Source organism: Rhinoderma darwinii, chromosome 13 (genome assembly GCF_050947455.1).
Source record: "Rhinoderma darwinii isolate aRhiDar2 chromosome 13, aRhiDar2.hap1, whole genome shotgun sequence".
Lineage (NCBI taxonomy): Eukaryota > Metazoa > Chordata > Amphibia > Anura > Rhinodermatidae > Rhinoderma > Rhinoderma darwinii.
In genome coordinates this window covers 27,057,007-27,079,269 of record NC_134699.1, presented here as the reverse complement: position 1 = coordinate 27,079,269, position 22,263 = coordinate 27,057,007, and the positions used below count along the sequence as shown (strand labels likewise).

At 43.7% G+C, this 22,263-nt stretch overlaps 2 protein-coding genes across 2 annotated transcripts in view; both read left to right on the top strand.

Annotated features, from left to right (window-relative positions):
• Window positions 1–6,800, top strand: part of GHDC (GH3 domain containing) — a 101,913-nt gene extending 95,113 nt beyond the window's left edge. Inside the window, exon 13 of the transcript XR_012851631.1 lies at window positions 6,597–6,800. The gene's annotated coding sequence lies outside the window, so the exon portion shown is untranslated. The remainder of the gene's footprint in view (window positions 1–6,596) is intronic.
• LOC142666080 (inactive phospholipase C-like protein 2) overlaps window positions 1–22,263 on the top strand; it is a 76,099-nt gene that overhangs the window by 4,014 nt on the left and 49,822 nt on the right. The gene's annotated exons all lie outside the window — the stretch shown is intronic.

The following is a 22,263-nucleotide window of genomic DNA, read 5'->3' as shown; positions in this document are numbered from 1 at the left end:
TAATGGCACACAGCCCCCCCACCGTAGGTAATGGCACACAGCCCCCCCGTAGGTAATGGCGCACAGCCCCCCCGTAGGTAATGGCACACAGCCCCCCCGTAGGTAATGGCACACAGCCCCCCTTTAGGTAATGGCACACAGCCCCCCCTGTAGGTAATGGCACACAGCCCCCCCCCCCCGTAGGTAATGGCACACAGCTGCCCCCCCCCTGTAGGTAATGGCACACAGCCCCCCCACCGTAGGTAATGGCACACAGCCCCCCCGTAGGTAATGGCGCACAGCCCCCCGTAGGTAATGGCGCACAGCCCCCCGTAGGTAATGGCGCACAGCCCCCCGTAGGTAATGGCGCACAGCCCCCCGTAGGTAATGGCGCACAGCCCCCCGTAGGTAATGGCGCACAGCCCCCCGTAGGTAATGGCGCACAGCCCCCCGTAGGTAATGGCGCACAGCCCCCCCCCCCCCGTAGGTAATGGCGCACAGCCCCCCCCCGTAGGTAATGGCGCACAGCCCCCCCCCGTAGGTAATGGCGCACAGCCCCCCCGTAGGTAATGGCGCACAGCCCCCCGTAGGTAATGGCGCAGGCCCCCCCCCCGTAGGTAATGGCGCGCAGGCCCCCCCCGTAGGTAATGGCGCACAGCCCCCCCCCCCCCCGTAGGTAATGGCGCGCAGCCCCCCCCCCCCCCCCCCGTAGGTAATGGCGCACAGCCCCCCCCCGTAGGTAATGGCGCACAGCCCCCCCGTAGGTAATGGCGCACAGCCCCCCCGTAGGTAATGGCGCACAGCCCCCCCGTAGGTAATGGCGCACAGCCCCCCCCCCCCCCGTAGGTAATGCCACACAGCCACCCCCCGTAGGTAATGGCACACAGCCCCCCCCCCCCGTAGGTAATGCCACACAGCCACCCCCCATAGGTAATGGCACACAGCCCCCCTGTAGGTAATGGCACACAGCCCCTCAGGTAGTTCTACACAGCACCCGCCCCTACATGTCTGTAGATAGCGCCACCGTTCCAGGAGAAGTCCCTGACTTCAATGTCCATATATGAAGACAGTGAAGTCAGGGACTTCTCCTGGAGCAGAATCCCCAATCCCCGGACACAGCGTTTGGGAACATACCCTCCTCCTCCTCACATGCACTTCGCACTGTGAGGAGGAGAGAGAGCGAGCGACGGAAGACACGGCCGTCACTTGGAGCACATTCAAGTGATAGCCGTATATTACCTGGCTCCATAGACATCTATGGGAGCCGTGCGGCCGGGAGAACAGCCGAAAATAGGGCATGTCCCATTTTTTTGACTGCTGGGTTTCCCGGGCCATCAAAAAATCGGTCTTGTGAATAGCCCCATTAGGGGTCTATTGTTCCTACTGCAGCCGTGTGACGGACAGTTTTTGAACGGCCGTCACATGGCCGGGAAACCCTGTCGTGTGAATAAGGGCTACGTCAGTGATTTGCCATGCGCCCCCCCCCCCCATATCTGCAGCCAATGTCTAATCAGTGACCCATGATCCAAATGGCAGGTATCAATATACGGTCTCCATACCCAATCTCTGACATCAGTGCAGTCGTCTCCACACACATAGGACTAAGACAAAATCAGAATTTAAAAAAATATGTGGCACCGTAGTCACTAGTAGAGGCTCATGCTGTCCACAGAAGGGACACCATAGGCTTAAATATGTCTCTTGAGTCCCAGTTTGCGCAATATTGCTCCTTTTCCCATAACATTGTCATATACCATACTTAATGAAATTATATATTGAACATATCCATTCACCGAACATAAACTATGCTGATGACAAAACTGATGTTCTAAACATTTGCCATATAGATGAATGTTGCGTTGTCACACCACATCTTTCCTGCTGTGACTACCTGATGTGTCATGTGGTCCATTGTAAGACTTGAGGTTGTGGCCTCTGTCTAGTAAAGATCACATCAGAGGGTAGACAATGGCTGACATCCTGGAAACGTGATAGAGGTCACTCAGTAACCCTGGAAAATATCACTTTATACAGTAGTTGATCAATAACAGGTGAAAGGAGATTGAACATAAAGCTTACAACCCACTCAAATATATCTGCTAAATATAAACAATTAAATCACATGACATTTCTGAGGCATCCCAAAATATTCTCCATCCATTAATGAGTTAAAACTGAGCCAGATAATGGGGCATACACAATAAATAATAATAGTAAAACAGAATAATTGACTATTATTCTGTTTTACAAGTAAAGCTCAACCCACTCACACCACCTATTTATTGTAATCGTCCTACTATCGATTGCTCATATCTCCATTTCTCCTGATATGTTAAGATGCAGCAGAGCTGGATTTGTCACTTATCTCATTAGGCCCCATGCACACACTATATACACGGGTGTGAGTCCAGGCTGTAGAAATGAACGGCAAAAAATTGGACACCCTATTTTTTAAATTTATGGACCGTGCTCTTATACTTATTACTGTGAGCACAGTCCGCACATGCGGATGACACTCCGTGGCTCGTCCATGCAGTATTTACTGATCATAAAGACTGCACAATAGTGTGCATGGGGTCTGAGGCTGCCTTGTTACAAATCAAAGGGTCTGTGCCTTTGACAAATGACCAACTCAGCTTTGCTACATCTACATTTCTCCACTCCAGACCTAACACTTTACCTTTAGGCTATATTCACACGAAGGTGTGCCAAATCGGCCGTGAGAAGACGGCTGTCTTTCACACCCGATTTGCATCCGGGCAGGACCCATTCTCATGGATCCTTCATAGACGTGAGTCTATTGAGGGATCCGTGAAAACGTACAAAAACAGGACATGTTCTATTCTTTCATGGGGCGTTAGCACGGTCTGTTAAAACAACGGCCATGGGAATAATCCCATAGAAGTACATAGATTTTTATGCATTTTCCACGTTCGTGTGAATATAGCTTTAGCGTGCGCTATGTACAGATCCACTCCTATACATGACAGCTCTACCTGTAGCAAAGTTTTTGGTTTTTTTGCCATAACGTATATTGCTATGTTGCATTATTGGTGGTTTTACTTGGCATCAGCAAAGAACAACCCAATATAAGTTTGGAGCAGAAGGATCTATCACTTGCACAAATAATAACCTACCTCTCATCAATGTACGCACCGTCAAGATAAAGTATAAAGCCGGATTCACACGAGCGTGTCGGCCGCATTTCCTGGACCGAACGCACTGCAGGGATCCGCGCTCCTAGCATCATAGTTCTCTATGATGCTCGAAGTCCCTGCCACCCCGTGGAACTAGTGTCCCGTACTGAAAACATGATTACAGTGCGGGACAGTGTTCCCTCAGTGAGGCAGTGACTCCTAGTGTCATAGATAACTGATGCTAGGGGCCTGGATCCTTGCAGTGTGTTTGGTCCGGGATATGCGGCTGATGTACGGACCGTATATCACGGACCAAACACGCTTGTGTGAATCCGACCTAAGGCCAGCGCTACATAAAGACTTTTTGTAGTACTACTGATTTGATTTTAACTATTGAGCTACAGTCCAAATTAATATATTAAAGGGGTTTTCCCATCAGGGACATTTGACATATCCACAGGATATGCCATAAATGTCAGATAGATGCGGGTCCCATGCGAGCTACGTTGCTTCTGTAACTGCCATTCACTTCTATTGGAGTTACGGAAACAACGTAGCTCAGCGAGCTACGCTGTTTTTGGATTACATGGTCGGAAATTACGAAATTGCAGAGATAGTTGCGGGTATGTAACACAATTTCTGCCGCATTTTTGTTACAACTAGCGGTCATTCCGCTGCGTAAAAAACACCATTTCCTGCATTTTTTACTTTAGAAAATGGTGCAGAATTTGCTGCGTTTTACTCTGTGCTGGGAGATGGTGACATCTCCTGAAAAACGCAGAAATTCAGTCCACTTTCCTAAGCAGGAATTGACATGCTGCCGTCCGAAAAATACGCACCATGACTCAATTTCTGGTCGGAGATTCTACGCAGTGTGTGGATGAGATTTGTTAAATCTGACCCACTTTGCTGCTACTGTATTCTGGGTATTTTCCGTCCACAATTCCGGACAGAAAATACACAGCAATTCCGTTACTTGTGGACAAGCCCTTAGAGGTGAGAGCCGCATCTATCTTACATTTATGGCATATCCTGTGGATGTGTCGTAAATGTCCCTGAAGGGGAAAACCACTATAATGCATTTATTTAGACTCCAGCTGTAGCTAAATAGTTAAAATCAGTAGCACTACAAAAAGTCTGGGTGCAGCCCCGGCCTAAGAGCACATGTCTTGTGTAGCTCTACTGGTTGGCCCAAGGTACTCCACGCTGACGGGGTTTCATATGGGACTGCATGTAAACTTATTAGGTTACCTTAACTTAGGCATTTATCTAACACAATTAATGCAGCTCCAAAGAATTACAGTGAACCAGTCACATTGAACATGATCTATCTACAGATTGCTATATAGATTTGTGCCAAAAGTATAACTTGGAACTTATTGATCTAAATCCCTGCTCACTGGGCTCATGAATCCAGGTATGGACGGTTTAAATCGATGATTGACCGCCTTCCCTGTGTGTGAGCATGTATAGCTGTCAATCACTGAGTGGGACCGCCCACTGGATTTCTAAGTCCACAATGAGGAGGGAATTAATTTAAAAGGTATAATGAATCAAAAGTCCATATATCAACTGCTCAACCCTTCCTGTGCTATAACTTGTTGCCCACAGATAGGACACCATGCTTCAATATAACAGTCTCTATTTAAACCGGCCATACACATTAAAATTGGCGGGATCGGCCAACAAGATGATTGGGAATGTCAAGTTATTAGCAAAGCGTGCTTGTTTATGATAGTCAGGAAAGTTTGCTGATCTAATGTGTATGGCTGTCCTTTAAGGGGTTGTCCCAAAATCGACAATTATCACCTATTCACGCAGGATTGGTGATAATTGTCTGATCGCTGGGGGCCCCACTGCTGGGACTCCCACCGATCACGAGAACAGAAGTGCCGACCCCCTGCTCCTTCTCACTGCACCCCCTGCAGTGAGGAGGAGCTTTAATGTAGTGGTGGTGGTCAAGCATGCGACTGCCGCTCCATTCAATGTCCATGGTACTGACCCAAACAGCTGAGCGCTGTACTCGGCTGTTTCTATCATTCACTTAGTCACACTCCACACTGCGTTTTTGGCACTGATTTTGAAATACGCGTCCAAAAAAAATCAGCCAAAATCGCCCCTCATTAATTTCAATGGGAGGCAGGCATTTTTTTCCCGGGCGGCTCCTTGTCCTTTCCGTGGCGCTAGTTTACGATTTTCACTGCATTTTTTTTGCCTGTGGTCATAAATGGCCGCTGGTGAAAAACGCAGCTAAAACCACGGCAAAAAAGTGCATGCAGATCACGGAATTTTGAGGCAGATTTTTTTCTGCCTGCAAAAAACTCTGAACTAGGCCTTAGACTTAAGGCTATGTTCACACGGAGTATTTTGGGGGAGGAATATCTGCCTCAAAATTCCGTTTGGAACTTTGAGGCAGATATTCCTCTCCCTGCACGCCGATTTTCGCGGCAATTATCGCGCCGTTTTTCGCCCGCGGCCATTGAGCGCCACGGGCATAAAACAGCGAGAAATACGCTTTCTCCTGCCTCCCATTGAAGTCAATGGGAGGTCGGAGGCGGAAGCGCCCGAAGATGGGGCATGTCGCTTCTTTTTCCCGCGAGGCAGTTTTACTGCTCGCGGGAAAAAGACGCCGACGCCTCCCATTGAAATCAATGGGAGGCGTTCTCGGGCCGTTTCTGCCGAGTTTTGCGACGCGGTTTCCGCGTCAAAAAACTCGGCAAAATACCCCGTGTGAACATAGCCTTAAATGGAGCGGCAGCACACATGCTCAATTTAATGCCCTCCTTACTGTGGTCGAGCATTGTGGAGTAACAGGCGATCGGATGGGAGTCCTAGCAGGTGGACCCCCTAGCGATCAGACCGTTATCACCTGTGGATAAGTGATTATTGTCGATTCTGGGAAAACCACTTTAAATGGCAATTGCGGCTTTGCGCGTACTGCAAGCCTATGACATCTGAGATTCACTTTGGGGCACATTTACTAATATTTAATGCTAGTGTAGTGTTTGTCAATATTAAACAACACAAGTTGCATTTTTAACACTTAATAATATCAAAGCAACCACAATTTCTGGAAATTCTTTGTTTTGCGAAGTTTTTTTTTTTTTTGGGGTGGGGATGATTATGGTGTGAATGTATTTCCTTACACTTACGGAGGACACTCCAGATGTAGTACTACAAGCTGCCAGTCTTGTGATGGGCATAAGAAATGTGTTACCTCTACTTAGGCCATGTTCATTCTGTAGATATAAGAGGAAAAATATGATGTGTTATTGAAGTTTAAGGCCAAATCCACAACTAAATAAATACGCGATATAAACATATATATATATAGATCCCAGATACATTTTAATAGAACACACACTATTCTGTGGGGTGGCAGGTGTGGCACCACATCTCATATATAGATGCCAGGTTAATATTATGAGAGTGAAATACTGTTCAGGTTTAGAGATTAACTAGATCATTTTGTTTGAATAGGAGCAAGTTAAGTCTTCCTGGTAATAATGATGGATGTGTTGCCATCAGACAAGATGGAAGAAAGGGCAAGCTGTACTTCATACTCATCATCAATGCAAGACCTGCATTAGGAGGCAGGGCTGTTAATTATTCATTGCAGAGCAGGATCTGAGAGCAGGATACAAAGCAATCGACCTCCAGAGACGACAATCCCTTACAATACAGGGCTTTACTGCCCCCCCCCCCAAATATAATTTCCATTGGATGAAGGGGATAGAGACATCCATGGTATTCTGTTCTAATTATAAATCATTGATAGTAGCCACAGATTGCAGGAGAGTGAACACGGGCAGTTATCAGCTTTGTGGATTTATAGGCTAGGTGTTTTAAATTATACATCATTTAGGAAATACTGTATGTAAGGCTGGCTGGTGTAAATGTCACTGCACTATTCCTATATAGACATATTCTCTCTCGCTCATCCATCCCTCAGTAGTAATGCGGCTTTACAGCATGCTGATGTATGCATATTTGTTCTGTTGCAGCTCTAGACCTCTCACTTCTATTACTTGCTAAGCGTCTCTTTCCTACCTCACTGTGACAATGGTAAGATCACTAGCTTTGCTTTTAGTTTCCACTGTATAATTTGGTCATCTTTGTTAAGACCGCAGTGATCAGCCTGCCCGTCTTGTCTCGTGTTAGAGAAACACTAAATCCTGCAGCTTATAGAAGTGCTGCTTCACTGATGTATGTAAATGTAACTGCAAGTTCTCAGAACTGGGGCTATGTCAGATAAAGTAGTGAACATGGGGGCAAAGATTGTTATGGGCTTTCTCTCGTTTATCCCATTGAAGAACACTTTTCTCCAGCCTGAAATTGCTGCTTACAGGAAACCTCTATTAGAGAATTTTGGCTAAAGCTGACCATACACATGTCAAACACACACTGCTGCAAAGAAAGGATTCTTTCAAAAATAGAGGTGTTAATTATTTTTTTTGATCAATGTAAAGTGAATGAAACAAATTAGAAATCTAAATAAAATCAATATTTGGTGTGACCACCCTTTGTCTTGAAAACAGCATCAATTCTTCTAGGTACACTTGCACACAGTTTTTGAAGGAACTTGGCGGGAAGGTTGTTTCAAACACCTTGAAGAACTAATAACAGCTCTTCTGTGGATGTAGGCTTCCTCAAATCCTTCTGTCTCCATGTAATCCCAGACAGACTCGATGTTGAGATCAGGGCTCTGTGTGGGTCATATCATCACTTCTAGGGCTCTTCGTTCTTCTTTATGCAGAAAATAGTTCTTAAAGGGAATGTGTTGCTTGAAAAAAAATGTTGTTTTTTTTTAGTTGAACAATTAGTGTATAGGTGATTAAACATTGTTCTAATTTTTTTTAATTTTTTCACGAGTCAGGAAATATTATAAATTAGATTCTAATTTATAATATTTCCCAGTGCTGGTCACTAGATGGAGCAATTCCCAAAATTGCAGCATTGCATGTGGTAAAGCAACCACATTGCTTTATGCTGCAAAATTTGGGAAAACTCACTCGCTCTAGTGAGCTCTCAGAATCCCCCCCTCCTTTATCCTGGCTAGTGCCGGGAGAAACGAGGGGATTGAACGGTCTAACCTCCTACACTGTGTGTCGCCATTTGTTGAGCTAACACACAGTGTAGAAGGTTTACATACACTAGTAAACACACAGTAAAACACTTACATACACAGAAATCACTTACCTGCTCCAGTCGCCGCCGGTCCGTCCGCTCCGTCTGCTACCGCCGCTCCAAGTGCACAAGTCCGGAAGCCGCGACCGGAAGTAGTAATCTTACTGTCCGGCCGCGACTTCCGGTCTACAGGAAAATGGCGCCGGACGGCGCACAGTTCAACTTGGACTGTGTGGGAGCGGCGCATGCGCCGTTCCCACACAGACGGCGTACAGCATAGTGGATGGAACGGGCCCCGTTCGCATTCACTATGGGACTGTAGCTGCCGTATTCCATGTCTGTATGTGTAGTTAATCGACACATACAGAAATTGAAAAAAAAAATGGCAGCCCCCATAGGGAAGAAAAAGTAAAAAAATAAAAAAAGTAAAACACAAACACACAAATAAATATAAAAGTTTTTAATAAAGCACTAAAATCAAACTTTCGTGACACTGTTCCTTTAATGACATTGGTTGTATGGGTTCGTCGTCCTGCTGCAGGATAACTTTTGAGCCAATCAGACGCCTCCCTGATGGTTTTGCATGATGGATAAGTTTTTGCCTGTGCTTCTCAGCATTGAGGACACCAATAATCCTGACCAAATCCCCAACTCCATTTGTTTAAACGCATCCCCAAACTTGCAAGGAACCTCCACCATGCTTCACTGTTGCCTGCAGACACTTATTATGGTACCACTCCCCAGCCCTTCGGCGAACAAACTGCCTTCTGTTACAGCCAAATATTTTAAATTTTGACCCCATTTCCTATGTTTTTGTGAATATCCGCTTAGCCTTGTTTCCACGTCAAAGGTATGACTTTTTAGCCGCTTCCGGCCAGAATTCTCCGAACAGTAGATAGGTGTACCTGGGTCCCGCTGGTTTCTGACAGTTCTGAGCTGATGGCACTGTTGGACATCTTCCGATTTCAAAGGGAAGTAACCATGATGTGTCTTTGATCTGCTGCACCAAGATGCCTTGACCGGCCACTGCGTCCATGGTCTTCAACGTTGCCCTTTTCTTTGTGCTTCTTCAAAAGAGCTTGAACGGCACATCTTGAAAGCCCAGTCTGCTTTGAAATCTTTGCCTGGGAGAGACCTTGCACCGCGCACAATGTTGTGACGTTGAAAGGCGTCAGGACCCTGCGCTATGCACGAAGCCGAATAGGTACCCTACTAATGAGCTAGAATGTTAAGTATATGAATACTGTCTGCTGGGGCACTGTAACTAAGCATCACACATAATAGGATTAGAAACATTGGCTCAGCGGGTAGCTTCACACGTGATACGCTGTCTGCTGAGTCGCTGTATCTAATCCCATCCAGTGGCGTAGCTATAGTGGTCGTAGTCTTAAAGATATGCTTTCGCCGATATATTTCTTTTTTGGGTGTCATATGTCTTGAGACTTGTGCCCCTGATCTTTTAAGACCCTAGCAATGCCCTTGGCTGCCAGTGCTGAATCAGTGGGTCACTTAAGACACTCAGCGATGCAGCTGAAAACTGCATACTGCGGCCATCAGCCATGAAAAGAAGTTGGGAATGGGGGACCCGAGAAGAACTTTTGCACCAAATCCCATGAACCTTTAGCTACACCCCTGACAAAAGCAATGAATTTCTGTAGATTCTGTGAATTTATGTAGATTATATCCGTAGGTAAACTGTAAAATGCTGTACAAATGTGAAGTTATGCTATTGGTCACCCATCTGTAGGAATGTTGAGTGCAAATTTTGAAGGACTATCTGTTGCCTGGATTTGTATATGTTTTAATTTGATCATATCCACTGCTCATTATGATAAGACTACTGGCCCATGGAGAAGTACACCTGGTATATTTATTATGATCCCCCTGATGTGAGCATTATTATTCAGAAGAGGGGCCCGGCGTCACACCACACCTCCCCCAAATGGGAAGGTGCTTGACCACAGCAATGATCTGGCCTGTATCTATAGCAGCTGTGGTACTGGGAAGACCTGTATGAGCATATTACTAAATTCTCTAGCTACCAAAATGGGCCATCGTACCTTCTAATAATAAAATGAACACAAGTACTACAGGTTTCTAACCTGACTTGACCTGAAGGCCGGATCATAATATGGTTCCACTATACTAGGACACTTTGACCACTGACTTTTTTGAAGCAATTAACTAAAGAAGAATTCAACCTAAAATAATTAGATCTAGACATGTGAGCAGATAACCTTGTTTGAAGTCCATGCATTTGAACTTCCAAAATGATAGTGTATTGGTGTCCTGTAGAGTGATTGAGACATATATTAGCGATTGGTGGAGGTCTAAGCGCTACAGACCCCAACCAATGTTATTTGATGACATGTCTCTATGGTACGTCAGAAGATGCATTTTGGTGGGAATTCTTTGTAAAATAATTGCTGATAAGAATTATGCCTCCTATTCACAAAGTCCCCTTATGAAATCAGAGGCTACCTTGTCATGTTTTGGGTAGGTTCATAAAATGTCCACCTTGAAACTCTGTGTGGCAGGTGCACTTTAAGAGAAATGTAAAATTAATTAATTTTCTAGTTCTCTTTGGGCATGAATAAAATATAATTAATTTTTTTTCGCCTCCCAACATGCAGAAGTGGAAATAAGCTAATGGATCAGAAACTAACAATTGTCCTATCCTGACACTGGGGACATCCCGGCTGTGACACGGCAGCCATTGACATCAGCAGACCGCATGCAATGCTAATGAGCTAGATACACTAGGGATAGGGGAAGGCGTTCTGTCATCTAAATTCTAATAAATCTGGTTGTATGTGTTATCTGTTAATGTACCTAAGCACATCTGGTGCTGGATCTGCTCAGCGATGGTCTCCACATGTCTGTATGAATGTGTATAGTGCAGCAATGTTCATAGGGTCTTCCAGTTTATGAATGTAAATCGTCAGATGTCTAGTAGCCATGCATTGAAAAACACAACAAATAATGCATGGGGCATAATACGCCAGTTTCCACACGTTCGTGTGCACGGGGCCTAAGGGAAATCTACAACAGTTCTCGGCTGGTGTAGATTTCACTCTGACGCGAACGGACATTGGAAGATACGACAAATTGATGCTAGTCTTAATAAATTCCCCTTTTTTATGTAGCCTTTTCAATAATTCACTATATACTTAAAAAATGCCGCGGCCAGGTGTTATTTTAACCTTCTAAAAATTTTTTAGTGCAGAACGTCTACGAAAACAACCACAAAAAATGCAGCAAATCGCTGGGCGTGAATCCAGCCCAAAAGTGGTTATTTTGCAGCAAAATCTGCAGCGTGTGCAGGGGCCTTAGTCTTGACTTTAGGTCACATAATTGATCTAAATAATCCAATTTCAACCAAGGATAGTGCATTAGCAGTTCCTATCGTTTTTCCTATTTTATTTTTTTTATGTTCCCTGCATAGAATAGGTCTATATTGTTTCTTTTGTTGCTGCTCCTTATGAAAAGAGCAGCAACTCGATGGTGCAGATAAGTGGAGCTGGCTGAGTCAGTAATGACTCATTAATTTTTATGCAGAGGGAGGATTGAATCTCTATGACAGAGCAGACAGAAGCTGTCAAAAATCTAGATTGGCCACTCTTAATGGAGATGAAAGGAAGCTCTTGCTCATGTCGCTGTCACTCTTCCTTGATACTGCCTCTTGAATTAGCCGAGCATAGTAACTAAATTTTGCTAAAATGATAAATGTGTAATCAGGAAACAGTTGTTTCAAATTAATTAAACTATTAATCCTAATGACATGAAATGTTCCATGCGGACACAGTCAGAACATCCAATATTCCTCACAGTGAGTGATTGTTCTACATTTGATTGTAAACTCCATGTAATGATTTATCCTGGCTAATTATTGGTTGTATCTATGGCTGGTTGTAGAGTTCTGTGTTAGGTCCCATTTGGCCAACGTTTAACATATACGTTGGGAAAAGCCCTTAAGGCCCTATTCACATCACGTTATTGCCCTACGTTTATCATGTACATAGGGAAAGCTCCCGGCGCATATTATAAGCGTGTTCATAGGGCTTCATTATCCCGATGGAGAATAAAAGTGGCCTTTTGGCCTCTATCGGGCTGGTATATGTCGGTATACCTTTTTTTAAATTTTTTTAAAAGGATGGAATAGTGTAATAGACTACGCTATTCCATCCTGAGGAATCGCACCAAAAAAAACGCATACCTCATGGTGTATATGTTTTTTTTAACATGGGAGTCTATGGGCCTCGTATGGCATCCATCACAGGTGTACATTGAATGTCCATATATGAATAGTGATGTCAGGGGCTTCTCCAGAGCCGGAATCCCCGGCCAAAGCTCCAATGTCACTATCCATATATGGGCATTGACGTCAGGAGCAGTGCTGGAGTCACCGGGCAGAGCATCAGGTAGCACTCTGCCCGGGTACAGTGGGATATGTCACCCGGGGACAAGCCCTGGGAAAGCTCCTGCTGTATGCCATACAGTAGAATACATTTGGGCCTTTTGTGGGAGGTCTACGTAATTTGAAACCACCAGCTTTTTCACATAAAGAAGGGAAAGGTCACTTCTTCTTCTTTTTTTTTTTCATTGCAACGTAGATTTTAATTACTTGAAGTTAATGGGAGACTTTATGAGCTGATTTCAATGCGGAATATGCCACGAAATCCGTGTGAAAAAGCTGTCCTTTTTGATCCATTACACTTTTTTCTTTTTACAAAGGCTTTTTAGATTCACATAATTTAAAGGTTAATTTCCTTCTCTTTTAAGTATCACCACTTCATCATGGACTGTGGGAGCCATTGCAAGACTATCTCTCCACAAGCCGCATAGTATAATGAAACAAGGGACCGGCAACTGTCCTGAAGGTCCCACCGCCCAAAGATCAGATGCGTGGGCTAAACCAACATGTAGTCAATTAACTCTTACTTATTACTTATGCACCTGCTTTGTGTCCATCTACATGCAGTTTTATTGTCTATTTGTTATTATTTGTGAGGTTCTGAACATTGACAATTCCTTGGTAGGAACCCTCAGTAACTATATGAGCCTTTAAAATAGGAGAATCTACGTTTCAGTTCAGGCACCAGACTAGTGAATGTTTCCCCTGCTGAGGGAGATGTAATCTATTGCTTTTCTGCTCGATATGTTGGGATTGTTTGCACATCTATATTAAACGTTACTTCATTTGCTATGCTCTGATGCCTTTAATAATTTCCTACTTTTGTAGCAGTGATGACTTTGATAAATGTGGTCTTGTTTGTGAGCACGGAATTAACATAAATGGCTGAGATTTTTCTCCGAGTGGAATGGCTCATTTACTAAGCTCCTCTGTGTGCAGGAACCATAACTGCTCATAATTCTCATCTTTGCTTTCCATGGAAGTAAGGCTGGGTTCTCACGTTGTAGTTTAAATGCACTTTTTTGCCACGAATCGTGGCAAAACGGCACCATTTTGCAGTAATTTTCGTACATTGTCACTTCAATGCACCATATTTTTGTAACAACCACTTATTGTTGGACAGGCCAAATTGTCAAAATATCATTGGCCACCATCAGATAGGTGTTGCATTGTATTCTAGTAGTCCAATTGGTGCATGCCCCGTTTTATAGTCCGATTCCTTGTTGGATAGTTGGTGATTTCTTTCTGGTCACGTAGCTGCTGCATTGCATATGGGGCAGAGTTTCTAATGGATACTTTTTAGTTAAAGGGGTTTTCCAGCCACTAAAAATGATGGCCTATCCTCAGGGTAGGCCATCAATAGCTGATGGGACGGGGTTCGACTTTCAGGACCCCCGCCGATCAGCTGTTTCCCCTTCATTTCTTCTTGCTCACTGTGAATCGTCGAAACGCATTTAGCGGCGATTCACAGGTATTGCAGCCTTTTCTCCCAATGAAGTGAATGAGAGAAAAGCCTGCAATCAAAATAGCTGATCAGCGGGGGTGCCGAAAGTCAGACCCGACCCATCAGCTATTGATAGTTTCTCCCGAGGATAGGCCATCAAATTTTAGTGGCTGGAAAACCCCTTTTAAAGAGGCTCTGTCACCAGATTTTACAACCCCTATCTGCTATTGCAGCAGATCGGCGCTGCAATGTAGATAAGAGTAACGTTTTTATTTTTAAAAAACGAGCATTTTTGGCCAAGTTATGACCATTTTTGTATTTATGAAAATGAGGCTTGCAAAAGTCCAAGTGGGCGTGTTTACAGTAAAAGTCCAACTGGGCGTGTATTATGTGCGTACATCGGGGCGTTTTTACTACTTTTACTAGCTGGGCGTTCTGACGAGAAGTATCATCCACTTCTCTTCAGAACGCCCAGCTTCTGGCAGTGCAGACACAGCGTGTTCTCGAGAGATCACGCTGTGACGTCACTCACTTCCTGCCCCAGGTCCTGCATCGTGTGGGCCACATCGGCACCAGAGGCTAGAGTTGATTCTGCAGCAGCATCAGCGTTTGCAGGTAAGTAGCTACATCGACTTACCTGCAAACGCCGATGCTGCTGCAGAATCAACTGTAGCCTCTGGTGCCGATGTGTCCTCGCTCGTCCGACACGATGCAGGACCTGTGAGTGACGACACAGCGTGATCTCTCGAGAACACGGCTGTGTCTGCACTGGCAGAAGCTGGGCGTTCTGAAGAGAAGTGGATGATACTTCTCGTCAGAACGCCCAGCTAGTAAAAGTAGTAAAAACGCCCCGATGTACGCACATAATACACGCCCAGTTGGACTTTTACTGTAAACACGCCCACTTGGACTTTTGCAAGCCTCATTTGCATAAATTCAAAAATGGTCATAACTTGGCCAAAAATGCTCGTTTTTAAAAAATAAAAACGTTACTCTTATCTACATTGCAGCGCCTATCTGCTGCAATAGCAGATAGGGGTTGCAAAATCTGGTGACAGAGCCTCTTTAAGTCAAGCATGGATCCCATGAGGAAAGTAGCCAGCACGCCTAGGAATTTTCTGCTGTCGCTTAACATTTTTGGATGTTTTCTATTTGTCTATGGAAATTCTTAATGTCTGGGCGCAACTCCAGGACTCTCTCTTCTTTAGGAATCTTTTGTGGTACCATCTATTGTATACTTATAACTTATTTTCTGACATTTTCAGAAAAGAAAACTAGAGAACCCCTCTAATGATAAAATTACCAAATATGGGTGGGTTATGTTAAAATCATGGTCATTGTTGTGTTGCGTGACACCATGCCCAAGCGTTGGTGTGCTATTGCTGAGGAAAGTGTACACATTAACACCAATGTGACCTGCAGAATTATTTCAGTTTTGATGTGATTAGTTGGGCTGTCGCAGTCAATCCTCAGACTTCCTTTCCATGAATGAATTTAGAAAGCGTAGAGGTTGCGTCTTCCTCTCGTCTCCTTTGAATGATGCTTGGTGGATGTTCCTGTGTTACCGGAAGCGGGATATTAAACAGGAAGTCAAACGCATTCTGTTCTCCTTGTCTCATATCCTTCGTTCTAATGTTGTCTCCGATTCTTCCACTATCTGGTTCTCCAGTTTCTGACATTCGCTGTGAGATAATATAATGTGGTGACATAGTTTTACTAAGTTTTACTCTAAAGTCTTAAGTGCCCTATCTTCTACATAAGGAGATGGGTGCTGTAATGTAGGTAACAGCAGTGTTTTTTATTTAGAAAAACTATATCTATTTTCAGCAGGTTATGAGCGATTTTAGCTTTATGCTAATTACTTTCTTAATGCCCAACTGGGCGTGTTTTTACTTTTGACCATGTGGGCGTTGTACAGAGGAGTGTATGACGTTGACCAATCAGCTTTATACACTTCTCTCCATTCATGTAATCAGCGCATAGTGATCTTGCTAGATCAGTATGTGCAGTCACTTACTTACACATTAACGTACTGAAGTGTCTTGACAGTGAATAGACATTGCTTCCAGCCAGGACAGGATGTCTATTCACAATCCCGACACTTCGGTAACGTTTGTGTGGTACTTACAGCAGAGCCAGCGTAATCTCGCGAGATCACACTGTAAATGACACTTTACAGCGAGATTACGCTTTGCTGTGCAAGATCACTATGCGCTGATTACATGAATGGAGAGAAGTGTATAACGCTGATTGGTTAGCGTCATACACTCCTCTTTACAACGCCCACATGGTCAAAATCAAAAACAGAGCACTGAGCCCCCCCCCATTGATCGCTAAAACAAAGCGGCAGAAGTGATCAGGTAAGCGCTATGCCACTTAGTTTCTGATGTGCCTTCCGAGGAAAGCCGAGCGAGCTATGTACAGACTCAGACTTTCTAAAGAGTCTGTAAACCACTCGCTCGGCTTTCCGAGGAAATTTGATCAGAAACGAAGCATCACAGTGCTTACCCGATTGCTTCTGCCGCTTCGTTTTAGTGATCGGTGGGGGTCTCGAACTATGACATGTCAACAGTTTTTTTTAAAAGCTTAGTTACCCTTTAAGGCTGGTATTTATGGGCAGATTTCTGCCCATAACAAGCGCCAATCGACGATATAACAAGTTAATCGGTGCTCTTTAACAGACCCATTTACTCCAGGCCGATGCTTTCTGTATAAGGACGATAGATTGTTAATATGTACGTTCGGTCCCCATCAGTTTGTATCATTGTTGGCAGCACATCTCCCTGTTTAGACAGTCAGACGTGCTGCCGACAAAGATGATTTTATAGGCCACATAAACTACGTGATCAGCCGACGAATGAGCGTTTGCTCATTTGTTGGCTGATGGCTGCCATGTTATCAGGAGCCAATAATCGTGAACCGGCGTTCATAAGAATGCTCGTTTGGCAGATTATTGGCCTGTGTAAATGGGCCTTAACATGAATAATTGTGCTGGGTACAAAGCCTTGTTGTATGACTGCACTTCGGTATTGGGAAACAGATCATCATAAAATAGTATTTTTACATCTAATGCTTTATTATGAGATAGGAGGTGGGTAAACGTTGCCATAACTGAACTTTCCAACTCTAATTTATCGGAGGTCCCCCATTGTGTAAATCGACAGTTCCTCTACATGCTTGTTGCATGCACCAGCTCCCCAGGCTGTGCTCCGCGCCTGCAGCATGACTGGAGAAAGCAGCCTGTCATTTCACCTTCCCTGTCGATATTACATCACTGATCTGACTGAGAATGTTGTATAAGAGGACTTTATTATCCGCTTTATGCCACTGTGGCATAAAAAAAAGTCTCCTATTCTGGTGCACACCATATTTGTGCTAAAATTTGCGACATTTCTCAACTTTCACCACTTTGTAAAAGTAGCAAGAAAAGCAGGCAGGGTATCTAGTAATGGCCTGGCCCGCCAGATTTTTTTTTTCTTATGATAGAAATTGTCATAAATTATAGATGTACAAATTTAGATTTTAATTTGTCATTAGGACAGCTCAAGATGCACCATATATATATATTTTTTTTTTTAAGAGCCATGCGCTTAAGACTGGCGTATGAAACGCCAGACTTAATAAAAATCTCCTATGTTAATTCAGACTATAATCACCTAACTCCGTTTCTGGATCCAATTATCTGAACTACAGAACAAGACTTGAAATGTTGGATGCAGATATCAATGAATTGTGGAAAGTTTTAACAAAATGTTCTGGTGAACCCTCGCTATAAATACCGTGACTTAATAGGAAATTGTATATTGTTTTAGTAAACAATGTGATTTGCTCTGTGGACAATGTTCTCATTGTGGGAGCGTCCTCAATAGCAAACCCTATGCTAAACAGACAAGACTCAAATCTGTCACCGTGCAACATTCCCCTTTAGGTTTGCAGTAGTTAAACATCAAGTGTCAAGTTGGACTTAACAGTTGGCACTACTCAGGCCTGCATGAAAAGACACTCCATTATTGAGGGAGCAGGTGCAATCTTCTACTTTACTACACAACACAGTCTCTTAGGAAATAGACGCTAGGATGAGATGTAAATCTTTCATTCCGATCTGATTAACGGTCGGTTATTGCGTTTTCAGACCTGTGGAACATATTTCCATTCACCTTAAAGCAGACGGATTATTACCATAGACTAAGATTATGGCCACATATAGAGATCCTTTGTGTTTTCAGCATGGTGGATTAAGCAGCAGTCAAGTGACTGACTCCTAAGGGAACTTGTAGGCTTCCCTTTCACCCATCACAGATGACATGCCAGGCAGTGGAAACCGGCCTGAAGCTATCAATGAAACAGATTACTTTCCACTACAGTAATCGCTTCTAAGGAGCCTTATACATGTGAAGGTAAATTTGTATAAACTAGTGCCTATCGATGTAGCTAGTCCTTTATGTAAGAAAGACATACAATAATTGTAACCTATACATGCATGTGTTTTCGTTATTTTGATTTCTTTTGAGAGAGTTTGTTTTTATGGCCAACATTTCCACATCTTCTAACATAGCCTGCATGTATATGGGGGAGCCGGGAGTGATAGATGAAAGCCAAATAAGTATTTGGCCGACAGTTATTGTAGGTGTATCCGCAGCTTTACCCTAAGCTGGTCAATCGAAAGGTAATCTTTTAGCATTTCGAAACCTCACTAGTAAAATCACTAGCATTAACATGCAAGCCCAGTCCATCTCTGGTTCTCTTTGTACCATATATGTTCTGGCACTGCTATATCGCAAATGCGCTATACCATCTTCCTGAAACTGTTTCTATGGAAAACTGGTTTGAGATACAGCAATAAAAGCCACAAGAATAACTTCTGTTTTTATTGTGGTACAGCAAGATAAAAGAAAAATTAACTAAAGACTACTCACTACTAGCCACTGCGGTAATGTGCCACAATGGCAAAAATGTGGTGACCTCTCCATATGTATGTGTACCCTGACGGAAATGCACCTCACACTACTCTCCGTGTGCTAAACCTGCTGGAATATTGGAGATGATGATATACCAACCAAGGACTAACTAAAGCTTGGCTTTTATTATAAAAAATAATCTTTCATTTTTAATACATAATCAAAAGTTGCCTCGAACTAAATTTAATTGTAAGAAATTCTGATGAATAATAGAAGCCCAGATACGCAATGCCATGATTTAAATGCTGCCTAGCTGCTCCCCCATTTCCTTGCTGACACAGTAGCTTCATACCAATCCAGCTTTCATCTAAATCATTTTATACAGCCTTTTAAATGGAGTTGATAGAATGGTTGCTGCGGACAATCTACCTGTCTCATATTGTATAGGTCTTCGAAGGCTGAAGAAGAGGCACAAAGACTTGACACTACTGAAATCATCATTTTCTCTGACTCCCACTGGCATATTAATTAGGTTTTTCTATATGTAAACTTAAGTGCAACACATCTTTAAGACTATAAGGCCTCATGCACACGGCCGTAGTGTTTTTCTGGTCCGCAAATTCCAGGACAGTGTTCCGTGAAATGTCCTCCGCAGTTCATCCGTATGTAATCCGCAAAATGCGGATAAAAAAAAAATCCTAGGTAAAACAGGATGATGACAGAACTCATTCCCGGTCGTCGCCTAGCAACACTTCCGCAAAATGCGGTTGACACACGGAGGTGTACCCGTATTTTCCACGGGCCCATTGACTTCTATGGGCATGTCCGCATCGAATTTGCGGGCCGTAATAAGACATGTCGTGAGTTTGTGCGGCACGGATTTGCGGACATGCGGGGGACCTGTGAAAACATGGATAGTGTGTATGGGCCCATAGAAATGAATGGGTCCGCAATTCTCCCGTGGATTTTCGGGGGAATTGCGGACGCAAAAACACGTTCGTGTGCATGGGGCCTTAGGCTGGATTCACACGAGGTCATTACGTCCGTAATTGACGGACGTATTTCGGCCGCAAGTCCCGGACCGAACACAGTGCAGGGAGCCGGGCTCCTAGGATCATACTTATGTATGATGCTAGGAGTCCCTGCCTCTCCGTGGAACTACTGTCCCGTACTGAAAACATGATTACAGTACGGGACAGTAGTCCTGCAGCGAGGCAGGGACTCCTAGCGTCGTACATAACTATGATGCTAGGAGCCCGGCTCCCTGCACTGTGTTCGGTCCGGGACTTGCGGCCGAAATACGTCAGTCAATTACGGATGTAATGACCTCGTGTGAATCCAGCCTTAAAAAAATACCTCAGAGTTGGGGGACTTGTATTCGAGGTCAAATGTGATGTGAACCGAGCCTATGTTCGGTCTGGTAGATATATTCAACTCATCTGGGGTATAGTTTCAGCAGCACCATTCAAATGTGTATGCCAAACGTAGAGCCCATACAGATGTCAACGACTTCTAAGGTGGCTGTAAATTGTAGATATGTTGTGGGTTCCCTTAGGATTTAGAGACAGAGCAACTAAATCCTGACAGAATCCACTAGCATTTTGCAGGCAATGAATGAGTAAAGGGTATTTGATGCCCCCTTCACGTGCTCTGGAAAAATCTATACGGAATAATGACTGCGCTGCAGATTTTAAAATACACCACATGTTTATCATAGACACAAATTCCGTGCTGAAAAATCATGGATTAGCTCCATTGGATTGTAATATAGCTAATCAGTGTGGCGGATTCACATGCTGATCCGCCACGGAGATCAAAGTTTTTGTTGCGAATTAACTTTAAAATCCATTCCGGATTTGCTTAGTGCAAAACGTGACCGTGTGAACATAAGCTAAGGGGGTCCATTATCCCACATATAATGCCATTATTTAATTTACCAGATGCAAACTTTAAAAAATTGTTATTCTCTGATGTAGTCCAAGTTTGTAGTGTTTCTCACAGGCACATTCACCTGACCCCCCCCCCCCCCCATCTGTTGTAAATGGGTTGGAGTGGGGATCCTTCTCCCCTCTGTGGCTTGTGGAAACATCGGCTCATGTCAGCAAGACTATTTATGTCAGTTCAGACCTCTGCGTCTATAATGCAGTTTGATTTGTGCATCTTTGCATGGACATCGGAGGATTACTTACAGAGGCCAGACACGCATAGAAACACATGAGTAATATTGGGCAGGCACAAAATCCATCTTCATACGCTACAGTAAGCAGTGCCATTATAATCAAACAAGCACAACGCCACTTCTTACATTTCTACCTAGACGACCACTATAAACCACAGCTTCTTACACTTCCACAATTACAGGCTGTATCACAGATAGGATTTTAATAATTTTTTTTCTAAACCTAAAAAGGAAATAAACCGTGGCCTACCTTTTTATTTTAATACACATTAAAAATCAATTTTGTAATTTCTGCTTTTTCTGACTCGTGCATTAGAGCACTCGCCTGCTTTTTCGACGTTTAGTTAGGTCTAATGGGTTTTGATAATGAGCCTTGCTATTAATGGGAGGGGGAAATGGGTGTTAACCATGGTAACACAGGGATTTTGTCAGGGGTTTGTGTGTGTGAAAGGCTTTCTATTTGTAGTAGATATTGATTTCTAGCAAACAATAAGGGCCATAGCTGCATTTTACTTCAGGTTCTACATGATGGCGTCCCTGTATGAATTGCTATAATCTTATCCTACTGTCACAACAGTTGTGTGTACGGTATATTTTATCAAAGGTTTTTAAAACTGTTAGGTACAGAAATGGCATTTCTTATTAGTTTTATTTTTCTTGAGTCAGCAGCTTGGACGACTATTTTGTATTCTAGTAAAATTCCTATAATCTGGCATTTTTCCTGTTCACATTGCGTTTGTGATGTCCGTCTAGTGTGTACACCAGGAAAGCTCACGACGTTCACGCTAAGTGTGTCCATGGGATTACGTTAGCCTGACAGAGGCAAAAAGTGTCCCTTTGGGTTCCGTCGGGCGTCTATATGTCAGTATACTGCAAAGAAAAGGTATGGAATAGCGTAGCAGACTATACAACGGAATCCAGTAAAAAAAAACGTATACAGAACGGTTTTTTCAACATGGGAGCCTATGGGTGATGCCTCCAGTGGCATTCACCCACAGGCTATTATGACATCCGTTTAGCGTAGACGGCATGAAAAGCTCATGACTTATACGTTAATCGGATGCCATAATAGCCTATGGGTGATA